Source organism: Equus caballus, chromosome 8 (genome assembly GCF_041296265.1).
Source record: "Equus caballus isolate H_3958 breed thoroughbred chromosome 8, TB-T2T, whole genome shotgun sequence".
Classification (NCBI taxonomy): Eukaryota; Metazoa; Chordata; class Mammalia; order Perissodactyla; family Equidae; genus Equus; species Equus caballus.
In genome coordinates, this window is record NC_091691.1 from 64,260,290 (window position 1) to 64,282,034 (window position 21,745).

Below are 21,745 nucleotides of genomic sequence, written 5' to 3' on the forward strand. Positions count from 1 at the left end.
TATCCATGTTTTTGAGTGTTCCAGTAGTTTATTTTTGTTATTGCTCTACATTATCCCATTGTCAGTCTTCTTAATTTCAGCCATTCTCCTGGGTATATAGTGGTTTCTCATTGTAGTTTTAGTTTGCATTTCCCTGGTGAGCACTTTTTCAATTTGGATATCCTTTTTGTGAAGTGCTTGTTCAAATCTTTTGACTGTTTTCTATTGGGTTGCCTGCCGTTTTCTTATTTACTTGTAGGAGTTCTTTATATATTATATACTGGATACGACTCTGTAGTCTGTCTCTCATTCTGTAGTTTGCTCTCTCTTAATGGTGTCTTCTGATGAATAAGCATTCTTAATTTTAATGAAGTTCAATATATCCATCTTTTCTTTTCTGGTTTTGGATTTTTGTGTCCTGTTTAAAAAAATCTTTGTCTACAAGAAGGTCTTGAAGATAGTCTCCTAAAACATCATTTTTAATGGCTGCATAGTATTTCATTTCATAAATTCATCATTTTCCTATTTTTAGATACTTAGAAGGTGTCCTGTTTTCCACTACTGTAAATGAAAATGCTAAACGTACTGTCTTATGTAGGCTAGTCTCTGTGTTAAGCTTACATACATTCTTACAAGAACTATCCAGCAAGGACTATTTTCATGCTTATTTTATAGAAGGATAAAGGGAGTCTGAAAGAAATCGGGTAACTTATTCAGTCATATGACTAGTGACAGAGGTGGAATTTCAGTCGACATCTCTCTGCCTGCAGAACCAAAGTTATAAACCACCTTGCCGTCTCCTTTTCAAATGTTTATTTCCTCAGGATAAATTCCTAGCTAGACGTGAAATTTATTGGGTCAAAACCTAGGGGCATGTTAATACTCCTGGTAAACACTCTGAGCATCTCTCCCATTCTAGTCTCACCATTCACTCACATTGTAGGGTACCTATCTCTCTGGCCTCTTCACACAGAAAGATTGATATTTTCATACCCTAACAGTTATACTCAGAATAAATGATTACTGTAATTTTTTCAAAAGATCCCAGTTATTGAGAGCCAACTATGGGCCAGGCACTTTACATACATACATTATCTCATTTAGAACCCACAACCATCCTGCAAGGAAGGCAGAGCTCTTGTTATTTATAAACGTACAAACAGGATCAGACAGAGGAAGGAGTTTGCCCAAAGGCAGGTGGTTAATAACAAGCAGACTCAGGACTCAAAACCACCTGATTCCTGTGCTTTTTGGCTGTTCTCCACCTGCCAGCTTGGTAGTTACAATGGATAGCTTCTACTGGCTCCTCTCCCCAGCCTGCCCCACCCTGCTCCCATGCTGTGTGCCCCAGGAGGCAGCCTGTGTCAACCATCTCCCTGGCTTTCCGGGTTCAGCCAATGGGGAGGGGCCAGCAGGAGATCAGAGGGAGGAAGAAAAACAGTGAATTTCAGGTATTTTTTCCCAAGCTCCCTCCCTATGGGGTGACCTCAGCTGGCCACGTGTCCTGACAGAAATTCTCAATTCCTGTCAGGAGCTCTCTCATCCCAGGCACACCACACCCCTCCTATCTCCAGGTTCTGATGACAGAACCCTCTTATTGTCCTTCCACTGGAATGACTGCACCCGCCAGTTCTAGCCTCAGAGTTCTAGACCATTCTGTGTGGTTTAACAATTGTTTGTTTGTTTCTTTTCTGGGACCTAGATGGAAAGAATCACCTGAATGGCAACAAGCTTCAACACTGTCCCACCAACTCACACCTGGCGCTTCACCAGTTCATCAACTATTCCAGCTGAACTCTTCAGACAGGTGTCTACTTGTTACATCTACCCTGGGTAAGGGAGTGGCTGAGTCTCCTCACTCCCTTCATGTGCTTGTCTCTCCTTAGATGTTGGGTCATTTGCTTATTGTGCAACCTCAGCTCTCCAATGGGCTTCCGAAAGAAGGTTGTGGATTTGAAGCTAGTCTGCCTCTTTTCTTGCTTAAGGATGAGAGTGACGCTTCTTTCAGCTCTCGACATTCTGGGTCGAACAAATTGATTCTAAAAAACTTTTGTTTTGACATAATTTCAAATTTCCAGAAAAGTTGCAATTATATGATGCAGAAAACTCTTTTATACTCTAATTTATCCATTTTTAACATTTTTGTCACTTTTTTCTTATTCTCTATTCTGAATCATTTGAGAGTAGGCTGCATGCCTCATGCCCCTTACCTATTAATACTTCAGTGGAGATTTCCTAGGAATAAGATTATTTTTTTACACAACTCTACTATAGCTACCAAGTTCAAGATATTTAATATTGACACAATATCTTTATCTTTAATCTATAGTGCATATCACAACTCTCTCAATTGACCCAATAAGGTCCTTTATAGCAGCCCTTTTGGGAGAGGCAAGAAACTTGGGGTGGCTCCTTTCCCCCTCAATCTCTCAAACAGAATAAAAGCTTTAATCTGTTTGTGTGTGTGTGTGTGTATGTGTGTGTGCGTGTAGGAGGTGAGAAGAAAGAGGGCAAAAAGCCCTGCTTCGCTAGGCATTGGTGAAAATTCATTGCATCTAGCAACAGGGAAAAAAGAAAACTCTGCTGTGGGCGAGGCAGGATTGTGCAGGGCCCACAACTACAGCTGGGAAAAGCACGGGAGAACCAGGAAAGCCATTCCTCCAGCCCCAATACCAGGGACACAGTGCATGTCTAAATCTGAGGCTCAATCAGACCAACATAGGACACACAGAATACACTCCCTCTACGACCCCAACTGCTAAGCTAACAAGTTTTGAATAATAAGGAACAGCAGAATACTAGGATAGGGAGAGGAGAGAAACAAAGTGCTCAGACAGACCCTTTTAGAGGCCGAGCACAAAGGGAAGACCTAAAGCTCAGACTTGAACAGTCATTGTTCTGATAAACCAACTCTCATCCTAAACCAAAGTGTCCCTACCGGATTTGCAGCTTGTGGTACACAGAAGGTCAACATAGCCTCAGTTCATCTTAAACCCAGTCCTATGCCTATCTATATTATTCAAACCCCCGTACCAAAGCCTAGCAGAAGGAAAGACATGACAACTGCCACATCGACCTCAGTCTTTTTCATCCTGCATAAGATGTACAGCTTCCAATAAAAAATTATAAGCCATACAAAGAGGTATGAAAAACACACTCCTAGGAGATGAAGCAATAATCAGAACCAGACTCAGATATGACAGAGAAGTTGGAGCTGACAGGATATTTAAATAACTCTGATTAATATATGATTATGGAGAAGGTTGATAGGATGCAAGATTGGATGAGTAATTTCAGCAAAGAAACGGAAACTATAATAAATGATAAGAAAGAATCATATAGAAATGCTAGAAAGGAAAAGCACAGTAGTAACTAGCTCTCCAGTAGACTCAACACTACTGAGGAAATAATCAGTACACTTGAAGATAGATTAATAGAAATTCCTGAAACTGAAACACGAATAGAAAAAAGAGAGAGTGTGTGTGTCTGTGTGTGTCTATGTGTATGGTAGGCGGGAACCAGAACATTCAAGGAGCTGTGGGACAACATCAAACACTCTAACATATGCATAATTGGAATTCCAGATGAAAAGAGGGAGAGAGAGAGGATGAGACAGAAGAAATATATGAAGAAATAATGGCTGAGAATTTTCCAAAAGTAATGACAGACACTAAATCACAAATCCAAGAAAAGCTCAGAGAACACCAAACTGGATAAATACCAAACAAACACACACATAGGCACATCATATTCAAATTATTGAAAACAAAAACAGAGAGAAAACATTGTAGGCAATGGGACCAAAAAGAAACATTGCATACAGAGGAATGAAAAAAAGATTTCTCATAGGAAATAAGAAGACAATGGCGTGACATCTTAAAAGTGCTGAAAGAAAAGCTTTCAACCTAGAATCCTATACTCAGCAAGAATATCTTTCAAAAACAAACAAACAAACCAAGAAATAAATGCTTTTTCAGAGAATCAAACACTGAGGAAATTCATTGCCAGAAGATCTACCCTACAAGAAATATGAAAGGAAGTTCTTCAGGCCAAAGAAATACATCTATATCAGACTGAAAGCTGGATCTACACAAACAAATGAGAAAAACTAGAAATGGAATAAATTAAAGTAAGATAAAAAATTTTTTCTCATTTTTAATTACGCCAAGACATCGCTTACTGCCTAAAACAAAATAGTAGTGATGCATTACATGTTTGAAGTATATGTAAAAGTTAAAGTTTTGACGACAACAGCACAAAGGAAGGGAGGAAGAAATTGAGAATATATGGTTGTAAAGCCATTATACTAAACATTAAGTGCTACATTATTATTTCAAGGTAGATTCTGATTTATTAGAAATATATATGTTACAAATCCTAGGGCAACCACTAAAAGAATTTTTAAGGAGGTGTATATATAATAATTCTGTAGAGAAGATAACATGGAATCATAAAAGGTCTTCATATTACCCAAGAGAAGGCAGAAAAAGAGAAAAAAGGAAACAAGGATCAGGTAGAAAGAGACGAGGTAGCAAGACAGTAGAGTTTAACCCAATTGTGTCATATCAATAATCACATACTAAATGTGCTTAGATGGAGAAAGATAAAATATATAAACAGTAACCAAAAGGAAGCTGGAGTAGCTATATTAAGATCAGATAAGATAGATTTCAGAACAAGCAATTTTATTAGGCATAGAGAGAGGTATTACATAATGATAAGGAGATAAATTCTCCAAGAATATGTAACAATCCTGAATGGGTATGCACCTAACAGTGGAAGTTCCAACTCCACGAGACAAAAAGAGCTGAAAAGAGAAATAGCCAAATTCACAATTGTGGTGGCCACTTCAACACTCCTTTCTCAGTAATTGATGGAACAAGTAGACAGAAGATCCGTAAAGATAAAAAAAGACCTGAACACCGCAGTCAACCAGGTCATTTCCCCTCAGCTTCCATGGTTACCTTTGTAAAATCCCATGCTATTTTCCTTTTCTTTCTGGGTGAGTTTTCCTCTGTCTGGAAGCATTTAGGATCTTCTTTCCCTCTCATATTCTGAGATGTCACACTAACATTCCCCGGTGTGAGTCTTTTTCATTGGTTGGGCTGGGCATTTATTTGGTTGACCCATGTAATCTAGAGATACTGTGCTCTTTGATAATTTCTTTCCTTCTGTCTCCCAGTTTGGGTTTTTTGGGACTCCTATTAGCAGGTTTTGGATTCCTACATGAAGCCTCCAATTTTCTCATATTATCCCTCCTATCTCCCTGATTTCTGTATCTTTCCCTTTTTAATCTACCTTCTTGGAGATTTTTTTCAACTGCATCTTCTATGCATCCTATTAAATTTTTATGTATCATTATACCATATTTTAAATTTTGAAATGCTCTTTCTTATTCCTTGATTATTCCTCTTTTTCCTAGACTCTTGTTTTTATTTCAGAGTGAAATGTCCTCTTTTATCTTTTTGAGGATGCTATTTACAGTAGTAAACTTTTGAGTTCTTAGGTCACAGGTTGAGGTTTTGGGTGAGCTTTCTCCCCTCTCATGAGAGAGCCACTCTGCAGCCTCTTTCTGAGCTTTCTTAAATCAATTCTCCTTAATCTTTCTGCTCGTCTTTTTAAAAAGACGTTTTCAAATTTCTCATCCATTGTTGTCTTTAATGTTCTTTGTCCTCGTGGGTGAACATAATCCTCATTAATCTTTACTAGAATTTAGTGGGATTTTAGGGGGAGTGGAGTTAAGTGCATGAGATTGGTGTGCCTTTATGACCTTGAAGTGGTATCCACAAACAGGTAACAGGTGTGAAAGACTCCGGGACGACAGCAGGCTCATAGGACACTTTTGGTGAGGTGTTGAATTTACATCTCTCTGCTGGGCCAGCTCTGGAGCCAGACTGCCAGGGCTCCTGTCGCAGCTGTACCACTTAGCAGCCGCGTGACCTGGGCATGCTCCTGCTACTCTTTATGCCTGTGTTTTCTTACGTATACAACAAGGGTATAATAATAGTACCTACCTCACAGTATTGTTATACAATAAATGAGTGAATACCTAAGAACTCAAAAAAGTTCACGACTGAGGTGGAGGGAAGAAGGTGAGTCTCTGCTGGTTGGAAGAAACAGCACCTCTGTGGGGTGCTTCCCCTGGAAATAAGAACAGTCAGCAAGGCTTTGAAAAGAAGGGTGGGGTCTGCTTAAAGCTTGGGAACGGTTCTCATTTTGCCTTCTGTAGACGCTGATCACTTGGTTTACCAGGTTGACCTTGCGCCAGAGTCCTAATGAACAAGCCACTACTTCCGCATCTGAACTGTTTGTTGACCTGCCCTCTTTCCCCTCCTCCCTTCTATATGGGCTTCCGAGTCCAGGTATGCAGGTCTGGAGGGTCCAGATCTGACTCCATCTTCCCAAAAGTCCACTTACTGACAGGGGCTGTCAGAGACCGGGATCCCACTGGGTTAAGGGGCACATGTGCTGTTCAAGGCTTTTTGGATACTAGTGACGGAAACCTAGATAATATAAGGTTAACCAAGAAAGTTTCAGCCAAAGTAAATAATCTATGACAAGGCTGGGTAGAGCAGGCCCCAGAGACAACAGCAATGCATTCTTTCTTCATGTCTCGGCTTCTGCCTGTACGTGGCTGTCATTCTCTTGCACTAGTGCTTACACCAGAGGCCGCGGCCACTAGAACTTCAGGATTCAAGGTGGGCAGCCACCTCACTGTCTTCTACATTAGCGTATTTACGGCTTTGTGAGGTTATCTAAGATATTGTTCACAAACCTGGAGATATATACATGCATGGGGATGAGTGTTTCATTTTAAAAGATAAAGGCCAACTCTGTAACTCATCTGAGAAAAATTCTTATCTCCTTGGACCTTGAGTGACAATTAGCAAAAAGCCAATGACATCCAGGAGGGAAAACCAGAGTATAGCAGAATGCCACCTGCACAGACCTTTGAACTTAGTCCACCTGAGTTGGCTTTGAAACGAGCTGTGTGACTCATGAGCATTGGGAATATTCTGGAGCAGAGGCAGTTTGCTGTACTGCACCTGACTAAACAGTCACGAGATTGCTTCTTCATTTCCCCTTCATCAAAAGCTGATTCTCTTCTTAAAAGGGATACTCATGTTTCTGAATTCATATTTTTCCTGCCAAAAGAGTGACTGTATATTATTCTGATGCCACTTGAGAGAAGAGGTAAAATTCCTAGATCCATGGGAAGAAATAATATACACTCCTTCTAGAAAGAAAAGGAACTAGGAAATGTAAGATTCTGAGGAAATGAATAGAAACAAAACTTGAATCAAAATACTGTTGACTAGAACAAAAAGGTAGTAGAGAAGAAAAAGAAAGTGAAGAACCAGTGTAGTACTGGAGAAACACAACTAAGCGAGAATCTATAAAACTTTCTGAAAAAGAAATACAAGATGGACGAACAGATAGGTAGATAGATAGGTAGATAGAAACAGATAGACTGATTGATCCAGACATGATCAAGGGCCTGTGCCACCTTCTTAGATGGCATAAAATTAAGAAAGAAAGACACTTACGGAAAGACAAGAGGCATTGCTTAAAAGAGACTAGAAAGAATTTTTAATACAATATTTGTAAATTATTACACAGGAGATTGAAAACCTAAGGAATAGACATGATATTGTTACTACTTCTTGCAAGCTACCTATGGGGCTTTGGGAGAGAAATATGGGAGGGGAATGGTTTTGTAACAGATGGCATGGGGGCATTTAGCATTCTGGACTTTAATATAAAGGGCTGGAATGAGAAGTTCCTAACTAGGGAGGAATTGGATCCCACAAAGAAAGGGAAGAATGGGCTTGCTCAGAGACTAGCTGAGCTGCTCAGGAGGATTTTTAAAATAAAGTGCATTTTTTTAAAATAAAGAGATGTACAAAGATGAAAACAAAAATGATTCAGAAGTCTACTTTGCAGAATAAACCTTTTTTTGGGGGGGTGGTGGTGAGGAAGATTGGTCCTGAGCTAACATCTGTGCCAATCTTCCTCTATTTTGTATGTGGGATGCCACCACAGGATGGCTTGATGAGCAGAGTGTAGGTCTGCACCTGGGATCCTAACCTGCCAACCCCAGGCTGCCGAAACGGAGCATGTGAACTTAACCACTAGGCCACCGGGTCAGCCCCTAGAATAAATCTTAATATTAAACAATAAATAACGTAACCACGTATGCACTTGTGAGAAAAGTTCAAACACTGCCTGAGAGGTTTTTGTACAAAATATGGGTGAGGATGGAGGGAAAAAAACAAGTATGGCATAGAAAGAAGAAAAAGAAGGCAGGACATTCCCAATGATTCTCATGAGGAAAGTAGTTGAGAAACAAAATGCTTATGGCTTCAGTTCCCCCAAAGTACAGGGAATGGCCAATAAGGTAAATCCACAGTTTTAATTAACTTAATTCTGGTATAGGGGCCGGCCCCTTGGCCGAGTGGTTAAGTTCGCGTGCTCCGCTTCGGCGGCCCAGAGTTTCGCCAGTTGGGATCCTGCATGCGGACATGGTACCGCTCATCAAGCCATGATGAGGCGGCATCCCACATACCGCAACTAGAAGGACCCACAACTAAAATACACAACTACGTACCGGGGGGCTTTGGGAGAAAAAGGAAAAATAAAATCTTGAAAAAAAAAAAGACTGGTATGATGAAATTCAAAAGTGGAATATGATGGAAGGGCTTACTTTATTCAAAAGAAACATATATTAGATAGCATATCAAGAAAATGTGCAGCAACCTTCATGAAGTGAATATATTTATCAAGCACATTTTAATGTGCCAGGAACTGTTCTAGATGTTAGGATCCAACACCTGCTCTCAAGGAGCATATAGTCTGCAAGCCTCAAATTGCTTTTCAAAATCAGCAAGGTATACAGAACTTCAGATTGTTCTAGTTAGTAAATAAGGACATACCTGTAAGAAAACTGTGTTATTCTCTGAAAGCTCTGAGACACAATGGGTCTTTTTGAAAACACACACACAGAAAATGGAAAGAAGGGACCAGAAACAAAGATGACTTTGTACAGTTGGATTTGTAAGAAAAGTATCAGGAAAAATAAAGACCAAAAGGAGATGGGACTTGATTTGTTCCTAAGTAAACATTATTGAACTGCAGCATACATATCCAAAAGCACAGCAATCATAATTGTACCGCTCAATTCATTTTTACAAAGTGAACATACTCATGTAACCAGCACCCAGATAAAAAACAGAACACGGCCAGCATCTCCAGAAATCTCCTCATGGCTCCTTCTAGTCATTATGCACCACAACAGCTACCCTTGGACAGGGCCAACTGCTATCTTGACTTTAGTTTTACCAAAAGTAGTTCACTTTCTTCAAACGACTTCAGTAAGTTGTAACCTGCACACATTTAAAGTGTAAAATTAAGCGCCACTAAGTCAAGATATTAAATATTTATTTCCATCACCCCTAAAAATTTTCTATGTCCCTTTGTAATCCATCCCACCCTCTACCCCTGTCCCTAGGTGCCTCCGATCTGTTTCTGTCACTATATGTTAGTTTGCATTTTCTAGAAGTTTATACAAATGGGATTATACAATAAGTGGAATCATATATCTCTTTTTTTTTTTTTTGGTCTGGCTTCTTTTACTCAATGTAATGATTTTGGAATTCATCCATGTTGTTTAATAAATGAATTTTATTTGTTTGTTCCTTTTTATGGACGAGTAGCATCCTATCGTATGGATATACTACAATGTGTTTATCCATTCACCAGTTGACAGACGTTTGGGTTGTTTACAGGTATATGGCTATTACAAATAAAGTTGCTGTGAACATTTGTGATCAAGTCTTCATAGAAGCACAAGCTTTCATTTTTCTTGGGCAAACACCTAGGAGTGGAATGGCTGGGTTGTACTGTAGATGGGTGTCTAACTTTTTAAGATACTGCCAAACTTAAACACCACTCTTTCAAAATGGGGTCCCATTTTGCATTCTTGACAGCAGTGCATGACAGTACCGGTTGCGCCACATTCTCACCAATACTTGCTATTATCAGTCTTCTTGAAGTTTAGTTATTCTAATGGATGTATAGCAGGATCTCATTGTGGGTTTGATTTGCCTTGTGGGTTTAATCTATTTTCCTGATTTCTAGTGATGTTAAGTGTCTACTCATGTGCTTCTTGGCCATTTTTACATATTCTTTTGTGAACTGTCTGAGTGACTTTTTTTTTTAATGCCAAGATCAGCAAAGGGACTTAAATAAATGTTCAGAGGTAAGAGAAGGGAGAGTGGATAATTGATGCAGTGTTGACAGATAATAAGAATCATGCAGACTCATTAATACCTATTTTGCTTTAATCCTCTATTTCAAGGAGAAAAGTCTTCAAGCTAAGAGAAGGAAAGGCAGCCCACAAACAGGAATAAATAGTAGATCTATAAGACAAATTAGAGAGTGAAGAAGAGATGTGGTGGTCCACCTATAACCATTTCCCTCATCTTTCTTTAGAATCCAAGTTTCAGCTAGACATGGGGTGACGAACCTCCCTGTTGGCCCAGGAGTGAGGGGGTTCCCAGCATGCAGTACTTTCAGTACTAGAACTGGAAAAGTCCTGGGTAAACCTGGACGAGTTGGTCAATCTAGGTAGGTCCTTGGCTATCCAAAATGAAGATAAGTATTTCCCAGCCTCCCTTTGAGCTATATGTGACCATGTGATTAAGTTATGACCAATGAAGTAAAAGCAAAAGTGATGTCTGAAGTTTCTGGGTTGTTTACAGTAAAAGAAAGAGCATGCCCTTCCCTTCCTTCCTTTCTGTCTTCCCACTGGCTGAAATGAAGAAGTGAGAGCAGGAGTAGGCATAGACATCTTAATCTGTGTGATAGAAGCTGCCCATTAATAACGCTACAGCAACAGGAGAGAAGAACACAGAGTCCCTGATTATTGTGAAGCTGCCATAACAAGCAGAGATGCCTATCTAGCTTTTATGTGTGAGAGAGAAATGAACTTCTATTTTGTTTAAGCCCCTGGATTCTAGGCCTCCTTTTACAGCTGCCTATCTAATAAAGTGCATAAGAACTCAACCAGGTAGGCTAAATGATCTCAATGGATTAAAATGCTGTTGGTCTTCAAAAGAGGGAAGAAAGTATGGTCACATAAACCCCAAACTGGTGAGTTTGGTGACAATCTTGGATCATTTTCTAGAGTGGATTAATAAAAAGGATGTTGGTGGGTCACTTTAAACTTTGAAAGGCAGCAGAGATTGCTATAATCGAAAATGGTTGCACCAAGAACAAGTCTTGTTGAACTTGTCTTGGTTTCTCTTTTGAGATGGTTGCTATAGTGGTAGGTCAGCAAAACGTTTACTTGTAACAAGGCTACTGACAAGATCATACACGACATCTGTGCGGACTACTCCGGCTAGTAGTATTGAGTAATGAGTAAGGGTATTGAGTAATGCATTAACATCAGCTTGGAAGGGAATTTCAAGAGGTAAGCCTGGATCTAGCTAAATATTTTATCAGTGTTTAGATGAATAGATAGTGAAGTACTCATCAAATTGGCAAACGACAAGAAAAACAGTAAGTACTAGTGAAGACAGAATCAGGACTAAAAGCTCTTGCTGGTTAGAATGGCAAGATGCAACTAACAAAGTGAAGTGGAAAATGTGTGTCCACGCACCCAGATTTAAAAAAAAACAAACCCATCCAATAAGATAAGAAATGGGAGAGGTACGAATTAGCATTAGGAATGGAAAAGAGTTGGGATGTTTTAGGTGATGGCTCAAAATGAGTCAACAGGGCAAAGCTGGAGCAGTTCTGGCTGACTGCATTAATGGAGTGACAGTGTCTGCTGCAGGAGGATACGGCTTTGCCAGTAATGTTCAACAGGGCAGTTCTCATGCCACAAGGTGAAAGATACAGAGGCACAGCTCGAAGAAGGACTGGAGGAGACACGAAACTGACCTCAAATATTGGAGGGCTATCCTGTGGCACTCTAACTCTACGCAGCATGGCCATGATCCCTCACTCTGACCCTCCCGCTTCACTCCTCTGTTTTATCTGACTATCCACCCGCTTCTGACCTTCAGCTTGGCACTCTGTTCCTGTAGCTTTCCCTCACATATTGATTCTTCCTGCTGCTCTCTGCTTTGGGAACACTTCTTTCTGATCTAAGACTTTGATGTCAAGGAGAGTGGGTAGACACAAGAGTGGAGGGGCTAAGGGTGAGCAGTGGGAATGGTTGTGCCCCAAGCACTTCCTCTTAAGGAGGTGTCTTTTCAGATCGTGAGATGCATCAAGAAAGTAGTCAAAAGTAGCAACTTGTTCATATGTTCTTTTCTCTGAATTGTAGAAGTTGCTGTGCTTCTGGGGACTAATGGGTAATATGGGGTGGTATAATGAACTACATACCTTAAATAGCTTTCTCAAACAAACAACTAAAACTGCTGAATACAATTTTAAAATACATGTATTTATAAATGCATCCCTGAGCTGGCAGTAAAAAAAGCCTCACAGGCCAAAAATGAAATGAAAGTTGAAATCCAGATAGGAAAGAGCCCTGAGGTTGGTTTTCACCTTGAGGTCATCTGCCCGACCCTGGTGACCTTGAGCTTTTATTGGGTAGCCCTTCAGAACACAAAGAACAGAAGCTAAAATCCAAAGCCTGCCCAAAGTGCAGAATCTATAAGGATATCCTGCATACAGTTGGGAACCCCAAGGAGTATAGCATCAATGTAATGAGAAAGTACAAATAAATTCACCCCGATGAAAAAGACAACAAGGACACTTCCAATTTTGACTTTGGCATTGAGTAGAAGGGAGAAAAACATCTTCCCTGGCAGGCCTCATATGAGTTTTGGCCTGATTTCAAACTACCCATGAGGTTTTAAAAACCTCAGTCGAACAAGTTAAAGTAAGGGGCCAGACCAGTGGTGTAGTGGTTGGGTTCGTGCTGCCTGTTTCAGCAACCTGAGGTTCGTGGGTTCAGATCTTGGGCATGGACCTACATACTGCTCATCAAGCCATGCAGTGGCAGCATCCCACATCCAAAATAGAGGAGGATTGGCACAGATGTTAGCTCAGGGCCAATCTTCCTCACCAAAAAAATTAAATAAAAATAAAAAGTTAAAGTAACCTCAGGTACCCAGAGAAGCAAGCCAAATCTTTTATGAAAGAATATAGCTTAAAGTCAGGCCTTAAAGAATTTCCAAGATAAAGTTCCAAAGAACAGGAGCTTGTGTCAAGTATGACAGCATAAACAAGAAAAGAGGGTAATACAAATGAGAGCACACAACAGACTCAATCTATAAAAATTTGCATTAGTTGGAATTGTCACATACTAAATATAAAGTAAGTTTGCCTAATTTGTGTATAGAAATAAAAAAGGGAGTCAAATATGACTAGAGAGAAATCTCTAAATAAAAATAACCAAGCATGGGCTTCCAGCATTAGTCTGGGTCTTTGTTTGTGGTGTATTTCTTAGTGTTGGCAAAGGCTTTAAATAAAACAGGCACTTAGCGGGGCCAGCCCTGTGGTCAAGCGGTTAAGTTCACACACTCAGCTTTGGCAACCCCGAGTTGGCTGGTTCTGACCCTGGGTGCAGACCTGTGCACCACTTGTCAAGCCATGTTGTGGCGGCATCCCATATAGAAGAACTAAAGGGACTTACAGCTAGGATATACAATTATGTACTGGAGCTTTGGGGAGAGAAAATATAAACAAGAGGAAGATTGGCAACAGATGTTCGCTCAGGGCCAATCTTCCTCACCAAAACAAAACAAAACAAAACAGGCACTTGGAACCTGGAGGGTGGTGGGATTGAAAAACCCCAGAGTTTGAGAGGAGGCTGAGACTTGCCAGCTCCCACACGCCAGGCCAAGGCTCTGCATCCTCACCTCTTTAGCCCTTTGTCTCTGTGAGCCTTTGGCATTCTCTCCTCCACACCCCCTTAGTAACACTGGCCTCTGTCCCACCCATACACCTGTAAGTGAGCAACTGAAAATTGTCATTGATGGGGAAAGGGGTCGTAAACTCAGATGTCTCCAGGGACATGTGCAGGACCTGAGTGAGAAGCCACACTGTGGTTTCAGCTGATTGTCGCCAGGCAGGATTGAGGCCCTGTGATGCCAGATCTTACTTTCTTTTTTCCCCTTCATCCCTTTATTTACTGTCTTTTAAGAAAAACTGAAAATTTATTTCTCTTTTATGTGTGAAATCTGCAAATTTTTAAATGTTACGAAAATTAAACTCTACTGCCAAACAAAAAACAAAACAAACAAACAAAATAACTAAGCTTAATTTTGAAGGACCAAAAAGAAGTTCTAGAAATGAAAAATATAATAGTATTTCAAGAACTAGGCAAAGGCCAGTTAAAAAAGATGATTTAGACAATGCTGTAAACCAACTATACCTAATAGACATATATAGAACATTCCATCCAAGAATAGCTGAATATACATTCTTCTCAAGTGCACATGGAACGTTCTCCAGGATAGAACATATGCTAGGGCATAAAACAAGTCCCAGTAAATTTTGAAATCATACAAAATGTATCATCTGACCACAATGGAATGAAATTAGAAATCAATAACACAGGAAATTTAGTGTATCCACAAATATATGAAAATTAAACAATATACTCCTAAGTAACGAAAGTATCAAAGAAGAAATCACAAAGGAAATTAAAAAATACTTTGAGAGTAATCAAAATGAAACACGACATACCGAAGCTTATGAAACGCATTGAAAGCAGGGCTTAGAGAGAAAATTTAAACCTGCAAATGCCTACATTTAAAAAAGAAGAGGGGCAGGCCTGGTGGTGCAGCGGTTAAGTGCGCACGTTCTGCTTCGGTGGCCCAGGGTTCGCCGGTTCGGATCCCAGGTGTGGACATGGCACCGCTTGGCAAAAGCCATGCTGTGGCAGGCGTCCCACATATGAAGTAGAGGAAGATGGGCACAGATGTTAGCTCAGGGCAGTCTTCCTCTAAATAAATAAATAAATAAATAAAAATAAAAAAGTAGAAAAATCCCAAATCAAGAACCTAATTTTCCATCTTAAGAAACTAGAAAAGGAAGAGCAAACTAAATCCAAAACAAGCAGAAGGAAAAAAATCCTAAAAACTAAAGAGGAAATAAATAAAACAGAGAGTAGAAAAACAATAGAGAAAATCAACAAAACCAAAAGTTTCATTAACTTGAAAAGAACAAAATTGACAAAACTTTAGCTAGGTCAACAAAGAGAAAAAGAAAGAAGATGCAAATTGTTAAAATCAGAATGGACAAGGATATCACTCCTGACCTTTCAGAAATAAAAAGGAGTATAAAGGAATACTGTTGACAATCGTATGCCAACAAATTAGATTAACGCGATGAAATGAACAGATTATTAGAAAGACGCAAACTACCAAAACTGCCTCAAAAAGAAAGTGAAAATCTGAATAGAGCTATAAGAAGTAAAGAGATTGAATTATTAATATAAAAACACTTCTCACAAAGAAAAGCCCAGGCCCACATGACTTCACTAGTGAATCCCACCAAACTTTTAAGGAAGAACTAATGCTGACCCTTCACAAGCTCCTCCAGAAATTAGAACAGGTGCTATACTGCCCAACTCATTCCATGAGGCCAGTTGGATTTTGCTTTTCTGCGTCTATTGAGATGATCATGTGGTTTCTGTCCCTTATTTGATGAAAATAGTATATTATGTTGATTCGTTTTTATATGTTAAGCTAATTTTGCCTTCCTGTGGTAAATCCCATGTGGTCATGGTGTACAATCCTTTTTATATGCTGCCGAATTCCATTTGCTAGTATTTTGATGAGGATATTTGAGCCTGTACTTTTAAGAGATTTTGGTCTGGAGTTTTCTTGTGATGTTTTTGTTTAATTTTGGTGCAAGGGTATAACTGTATTAATGTCAGACAAATAGATATTAAAATGAAACTAAAGGACACAGATTTTCTGTCCAGGTAAGGAAGAAATTCCTAAGGGAGCTATAACAAAAGCGGAATGAGTGACCTCTGGAGTCCTTGAATTCCCCAACCCTTGAGAAATTCAAATCTGAGGTGCCGATCACTGGTGTGTCTGGGAGGACATTAAAACACGCAGAAAGGCTGGGACTTAGTGACCACGCAGCTTCTCTCTGTCCTGAAATCCTAATATTTTATCCCATTTTCTCATTGTCTTTCAAATTATTTTATTCTTTCATGGCTACAAGATTTTCCTGTTAGTCATGTCCGAAGGAAATTCTGAAATTTGTGTCTTACTACGAACCTTCATCTCTAAGGTAAAAAGTCTGGTGCACAGGTGTGTATATATAAGAATGTGATGCATGTGTGTGTTAGAGTGTGTGTGTACACACATACCCATTGTCAGGACTTCAATTTCCTCTGCCTTAAGATTTTTCTTCTGGCCATTTGTCTGAGAAGGTAGTTGAGAAAACTCCCATAGAGGAATTTTAATGTCCTATCTCATCTAACTTAACCAACAGCAGTTACTCGTCTGAGTTGCTTAGAGATATGCAGAGAAAGATAAACGTTGCAAGAACATCACAACAAGGCAACACCTTTTGAGGGTGGGGTGGGTGGCAACTGTTTGGCAATAGCGTTCAGCTGTTCTTTTGCAATACAGATCCTTAGATTTTTAACTGCTAGATCAAGTTCTATCAAAGAAAATCTCAAAGAATACCTTGGAAAGTCTCCGGGGCTGGGAGTGGATAGAGGCAGCTCTACCTGCTCCAGATGCTCTGTGGGTGGGGCCCAGGGAATTGTATTTTTAACAAGCATCTCTAGAGGACTCCGAATCACACCAAGGATTGAAAAACATGACTTTAAATTATCTCAAAGCTTTACTATAAAAGAACTGAGCTCTTTTTCTCTACTTTTAAGTACCAATTTCTCTAGAATATTCCTTGATTGTTTTCTTTTATTGGAGACAGATTATAAAGACATTTTGAGGTAGGATTCTCACTTTATTCATTTTTTGGGGAAACCATTTCAAGTCTTTATTTCCAATCTATTTCATTTATTCTCATCTGCTTTGAAAGGAGACCATGTCATTACTCACTGTGATGACAGGAATCTGGCCTTAGCGGTCTGGAGGTCTCAGTGGTCTAGGAGTGTACCCACAAGAAAAAGGTAAAAATGGCCACAGTTTCATTTTCTTTGCTGGTATAGATACTTAGGTTAGGGGATGTGAGCTCTATGATCCTAAAAGAAAGGATAGCAATAGTCTCAAGAAGATAAACTAATCCAGCAAGAAGCTTGCTGTAGATGTGATCAAGTTGCAGGACAGCCCAAAAAGAGGAAATGAAATAAGCAATTTCAACTTCCATAGTCATTTACTAAATAAATGGCCTATTGTAACATAATTTGAAATATCTATTAAAAATATTTTTTAATAACAGTAATGGAGAAAAATTAGTAGAAAGATAACTTTAGCTTTTAGCAAAAAGAGGCAACAGAGCAAAGGAATGGCTGACTTTGTTCCCTCCTAACAAAGTCATAGAATTTAATATTTTTATCAGAAGGTGCAAAAATAAGTAGAATGTACTATACACAATCTCATCAGACACAAAATAAATGACTGAACTCAATTTGGCTTATTAAGAATTCTTTATGCAAGAGTCATTTAAGAATTCATTCTCGTACAACCAGAAGGACCTACAACTAGAATATACAACTACGTACTGGAGGGCCTTTGGGCAGAAGAAGGAAAAAAAAAAGAAGATTGGCAACAGATGTTAGCTCAGGTGCTAATCTTTAAAAAAAAAAAAAAAGAATTCATTCTTTAGCTAGACTGAAAATGTCCTCCTATGGATTGAAGCTCTCTCAGAAATAATTGTATTCCTCTTGTATGTACCCTGAACATCTTCAACACTGCTGACAACGTAACAAGATATCAAAAGGCCTGTTGGTTAAATAACTGATAGCTTTTTAAAAAGCACTCATTGTGAACTCACACACCCTTATGAAATTTTAATATATTAAGTTAAAGAGAAAATTCTTAAAAGCCTCCTGAGGGCAAAAACAACCCATTTGCAAAGGGATCATTGCAAAAGAATCATATTGGATTTCAGATTTTCCAGCTTTAGGTCAGAAAACAATGGGACAATGCCTTCAAAAGGCTAACAGAAAGTGGCTTGAAACATAGAATTCTATATCTAGCCAATTTATCAGTCTGCAAGTCAGACTGAAAGAATTGAATATTCACCTCCCTTTCTGAAAAAAAAAAATCACTTGAATATATACTCTAAGAAAATGAAAATGGAAATCAAAAAAGATGAAGACATGGAATCCAAGAAATAATGGCCACAATTCAGAGTAGCAATGAAAAGAATCCTTAAGCTGTTGGCAGGGCAGCAGGTATAAAGGCAATGGGTTTTAAAAAAAAATGCATAGTCAGAAAATTTGCAGACAAATATATTTGATAAGAAAATGGATTCACTTCAAAAATAAGATGATTTAAGAAGTTGTACAAATTTAGTGAAAGAGATAGCAATAGAAGGTGATTATTTCTTCTGTCAACAAGAAAAAAGTAAGGCCAACAGAAACTCCCTGAAAAATAAAAAGCTCTACAGCAAAATCATGGCCCATATAAAGCAAATTACATTTAGCATGATTCTGAATAGCATATGGAGTGTAATGAATGATAAAACATCCCATCTTGGTTTTTGAAAAATATTTATTTCGGAGCTACACATATTTAGGAAAAGCCTTCCATTTCCTTCTCTACAAGTCCAACTGTACTTCTTGATTCTGCAGAAAATAATATGTACACAAATGTAGTATTTTAAGTGCCTTTTATTGGATTTTAGTTTTTTGAATCAACCTATACACAAAGCATAGAAGACTTAGTTATAGTTCCAAAACAGAGGGAAAATGTTATAAACCTTCATAATATATGAGTTATGAGATGGAAAGGGAAGAGAGGGTATGGACATCTACGAGTGTGCATATCCTCATTTTTTATAAGAAGATTTGAAAGATACTATCTAAAGTTGAATGACCAAGAAAGTACTTTCTCATTGGATAAAGAAGATGTGGTGTATATATAGATATATACACACACACAGTGGAATACTACTCAGCCATAAAAACGACAAAATCATCCCATTGGCAACAACATGGACGGACCTGGAAGGTATTATGTTAAGCAAAATAAAACAGACTGAGAAAGACAAACATCATGTAACTTCACTCATATGTGAAAGATAAACAAATACATGGACAAAGGAGAACAGTTCAGGGGTTACCAGGGGAAGGGGGGTGGGGGGTGAGCACAGGGGGTGAAGGGGATCACTTATATGGGGATGGACAAGAAATAATGTACAACTGAAACTTCACAATAATGTAAACTATGATAAACTTAATTTTTAAAAAAACACTAGAAAAGAAAAAGAAAGAAAGTACTTCCTCTACGCAATTTAAAGTTATAAAGTAAGCAAGTAAAAGAACTACTTATAATACAACCAACGAAACTTTGAGAAGAGGAGAGAGACAGAGGTGGTGTCAATGAGCTCAATTCCTTGTCTTTGATAAGTAGGAACCAATCGAAACTTGTGTGTGGTAGATCAGATCATTGTTCCCAACTTTTTGCTCTCTCTGTAATAGATTATTTATCCACACTCTTTGACATATGATTTTTACCATGCCTCCTGGTAGAGCATATATATTGTCATCCCTATCCCATTGATTCTGGGCTTTGCCATACGAATTATTTTGAACAATGTAATGTGAGTGGAAGTGACAGTGGCTAGTTCTGAACAGAGACTTTCCGAAGTGTCATGTATTCCAGGTGCTTTTTCTTTTCTTTTCTTTGCTGTGGGAAGAGCACACCCCAAGTCCCAAGATGAGAAGACACAGAGAGCCAAGCCTAGCCAACCCCAGTATAGTGGCAGCCCACAACTTGTGAGCTTGTAATAAGTGTTTGTTGTAAGCCATGATTTGGGGATTGTTTGTATGGAAGCAAAAATTGACAAATACACTGTCTAAAGTGAATAAATCAAGAATTGGAACTGTAAGTATATTATTTAGAGTTAGGGGAGACATCCATCAGGAGAGGTAGGGGTGGCCACCACCAAATAGAATTAGTTAAACGTAGTTACCTTTGGGGATGCTGTTGGGGGAGAGAATTTAAGTTTTTATTTCATATCTTCCTGTCCCATTTGAATTTTTATCATATATATGTATTAATTTCATATTTTAAAAGTACAAAGTACAGCGCACACCATCTAGGAGGTGACATAAGCCTTAAACACATAAAACATTATAGCAACCATATGATGAGGCAGCTCATCTGTGTTGGGAAAAAAACTGCTACCAATCATGAAATTATACGAATTCAGAAAAAAAGAAAAGAGCAACCTGACTGAAGAGATTGTAGAAGGTAGAAAAAATTGCCTTGGAACAGAATCCTTAGGGACTAAGATAGGAGGAGGAAAGTAGGCAAGGAAGAAACAAACAGCACCACAAATGTGGAGAGTGGGGACAGTGAGGTGGGTGGTGTGACCGCAGCAGAGAATCCTTATGGGTGAGCTGTGGACAAGAGAGCTAGGACAGGTGGGAATGGGACTCGACTGTGAAGGGCCTGGAACGCCTGACGAACGTGTGTGGACGAAGGGTGGCTTCATGAACTAGGTGTTTTAGGAAGACCAGTATAGCAGGGCTGTGTAGGATGGATTGCATTCAGAATCCTCAGAGTTGGCAGAAACTCTCTCAAGGGTCATTTAGGCATGTGGAGTGGCATATGTGAAGGTACTGCTATTAGTCATGTAGCTTCAGTTACCACATCTCTTGGGCCTAAATTGACAAAAAGCAGTGCCTTGCTCCTTTGCTAGAAATATGTAGATCATTATTCAGATAGACTGGTGCTTTGCAGGACTGGAAATTGATGACTTAGGTGAAGAAGAGGCCAAGAAAATGTATTTTATAAATCTCTAAAAGCTTCTCTTAGCTGGAAAAGATCAGCAGTGTTCTCCCCTACCCTGAGCCACTTAACATGTTTCTTTTTTTCATTGTCTTCCTAAATGCCGTCTAACAATACCATGAATTCATATGCATTCATAGTTAAAATTCTGGTCATCTTACTCCATAGTACCTCTTTTGAACCAAGAACCCATCATCTCTTCCATTTCTCTTCATCTCAGGTTCACGCCATTGGACTTCCTTTTGGGTAATGTCTGTCCAAATCTACTGCCAACTAAGACTTGCTTCCATTGTCCTTCATGATTTTTGTACCTGACTTAGGTTTTTCTTCCATCCTGACTCCTATTTTCCTTAATATTTAAAAAAATTTGTACTGAAGACTTGTCTGACTCTTTATTTTCAGTTTCTTAGGTTCATTTCCGCCCACTACCTTCTTCACTCTCATTGGCCATATTCCAAACAGTATATCCTGAGCCTTATTGGTTTGAGGCCTACTCCACCTGCAGGGTCTCAGACTTGCTCTTCTCACCGGCTGTCTCATCTTTTTCTCTTTTATACTTGCTGACCTCAGACTCCACGGAGGCTCTGCTCTAGCAGTTCCTAGCCTTTTCCCCATTTTTTCCCATATGATAAACATTATAGCCCATGTAAATATCCAGAGTGTATGTGTGGAATTCCCAATAAACCAGCAATAAATCTTCCCTTTCCACTGTGACTCAAGAAAGCCTATGGGAATGCAAGAAACCAGGAGTGACATTTTTATAGGAATAATCTGCAATCTGCTCTAATTTATGTTTTAAAGATTTATGCTCAACTTCTGGTTCCAGATGGAACAGTGGACGGAGTACATTTCCCACTAAG

The 21,745-nt window shown here is 39.1% G+C and overlaps 1 long non-coding RNA gene across 1 annotated transcript; it reads left to right on the forward strand.

The window, feature by feature from the left end:
* Nucleotides 1–1,615: 1,615 nt before the first annotated feature.
* Nucleotides 1,616–4,121, forward strand: LOC138915287 (uncharacterized). Its single transcript, XR_011421014.1, has 2 exons — nucleotides 1,616–1,812; nucleotides 3,564–4,121. It is a non-coding gene; the product is annotated as an uncharacterized lncRNA (long non-coding RNA).
* Nucleotides 4,122–21,745: the final 17,624 nt, after the last annotated feature.